The following is a 2,500-nucleotide window of genomic DNA, read 5'->3' as shown; positions in this document are numbered from 1 at the left end:
TTTACTCTTGACCGTTCGGACTTAGAAAAATTTCGAGTACCTCGGATCGCCGGCTGGAATTACCGCACGGCCTGGACAGCTCGCATCGACCGATACATTTTTTCCATTTTCAGTGAAAAAAAAATTTTTGTCAATTTTCTCAACGTTAAAAACGTTAATAAACTGCGTTTTTATGCGTGGATTAAACATTAAAAAAATTTTGAAATATGTGATGAAAAAGTTTACTCTTGACCGTTCGGACTTAGAAAAATTTCGAGTACCTCGGATCGCCTGCTGGAATTACCGCACGGCCTGGACAGCCCGCATCGACCGATACATTTTTTCCATTTTCAGTGAAAAAAAAATTTTTGTCAATTTTCTCAACGTTAAAAACGTTAATAAACTGCGTTTTTATGCGTGGATTAAACATTAAAAAAATTTTGAAATATGTGATGAAAAAGTTTACTCTTGACCGTCGGGACTTAGAAAAATTTCGAGTACCCCGGATCGCCTGCTGGAATTACCGCACGGCCTGGATAGCCCGCATCGACCGATACATTTTTTCCATTTTCAGTGAAAAAAAAATTTTTGTCAATTTTCTCAACGTTAAAAACTGCGATAAACTGCGTTTTTATGCGTAGATTAAACATTGAAAAAATTTTGAAATATGCGATGAAAAAGTTTACTCTTGACCGTCGGGACTTAGAAAAATTTCGAGTACCCCGGATCGCCTGCTGGCATTACCGCACGGGCTGGACACCTCGCTCCGACGAATCGGTTTTTTCCATTTTTTTTGAAAAATAAATTTTTGTAATTTTTTTTAATGTCAAAAACGTTAATAAACGTCATGTTTACGCATGGATTAAACATTGAAATAATTTTAAAACACTTATTAAAAAAGTTGGTGTCGACCGTGGGACTTAGAAAAATTTCGGGAAGTCCGATTCGCCTGCTGGAATTACCGCACGGGCTGGACACCTCGCTCCGCCGAATCGGTTTTTTCCTTTTTTTCCGAAAAATAAATTTTTGTAATTTTTTTTAATGTTAAAAACGTTAATAAACTTCATGTTTACGCATGGATTAAACATTGAAATAATTTTAAAACGCTTATTAAAAAAGTTGGTGTCGACCGTGGGACTTAGAAAAATTTCGGGAAGTCCGATTCGCCTGCTGGAATTACCGCACGGGCAGGACACCTCGCTCCGACGAATCGGTTTTTTCCATTTTTTCCGAAAAATAAATTTTTGTAATTTTTTTTAATGTTAAAAACGTTAATAAACTTCATGTTTACGCATGGATTAAACATTGAAATAATTTTAAAACGCTTATTAAAAAAGTTGGTGTCGACCGTGGGACTTAGAAAAATTTCGGGAAGTCCGATTCGCCTGCTGGAATTACCGCACGGGCTGGACACCTCGCTCCGCCGAATCGGTTTTTTCCTTTTTTTCCGAAAAATAAATTTTTGTAATTTTTTTTAATGTTAAAAACGTTAATAAACTTCATGTTTACGCATGGATTAAACATTGAAATAATTTTAAAACGCTTATTAAAAAAGTTGGTGTCGACCGTGGGACTTAGAAAAATTTCGGGAAGTCCGATTCGCCTGCTGGAATTACCGCACGGGCAGGACACCTCGCTCCGACGAATCGGTTTTTTCCATTTTTTTTGAAAAATAAATTTTTGTAATTTTTTTTAATGTTAAAAACGTTAATAAACTTCATGTTTACGCATGGATTAAACATTGAAATAATTTTAAAACACTTATTAAAAAAGTTGGTGTCGACCGTGGGACTTAGAAAAATTTCGGGAAGTCCGATTCGCCTGCTGGAATTACCGCACGGGCTGGACACCTCGCTCCGCCGAATCGGTTTTTTCCTTTTTTTCCGAAAAATAAATTTTTGTAATTTTTTTTAATGTTAAAAACGTTAATAAACTTCATGTTTACGCATGGATTAAACATTGAAATAATTTTAAAACGCTTATTAAAAAAGTTGGTGTCGACCGTGGGACTTAGAAAAATTTCGGGAAGTCCGATTCGCCTGCTGGAATTACCGCACGGGCAGGACACCTCGCTCCGACGAATCGGTTTTTTCCATTTTTTCCGAAAAATAAATTTTTGTAATTTTTTTTAATGTTAAAAACGTTAATAAACTTCATGTTTACGCATGGATTAAACATTGAAATAATTTTAAAACGCTTATTAAAAAAGTTGGTGTCGACCGTGGGACTTAGAAAAATTTCGGGAAGTCCGATTCGCCTGCTGGAATTACCGCACGGGCTGGACACCTCGCTCCGCCGAATCGGTTTTTTCCTTTTTTTCCGAAAAATAAATTTTTGTAATTTTTTTTAATGTTAAAAACGTTAATAAACTTCATGTTTACGCATGGATTAAACATTGAAATAATTTTAAAACGCTTATTAAAAAAGTTGGTGTCGACCGTGGGACTTAGAAAAATTTCGGGAAGTCCGATTCGCCTGCTGGAATTACCGCACGGGCAGGACACCTCGCTCCGACGAATCG

This window comes from Nomia melanderi, unplaced genomic scaffold (genome assembly GCF_051020985.1).
Source record: "Nomia melanderi isolate GNS246 unplaced genomic scaffold, iyNomMela1 scaffold0108, whole genome shotgun sequence".
Classification (NCBI taxonomy): domain Eukaryota; kingdom Metazoa; phylum Arthropoda; class Insecta; order Hymenoptera; family Halictidae; genus Nomia; species Nomia melanderi.
The sequence above is the reverse complement of the archived record's forward strand: the minus strand, read 5'-3'. Positions refer to the sequence as shown.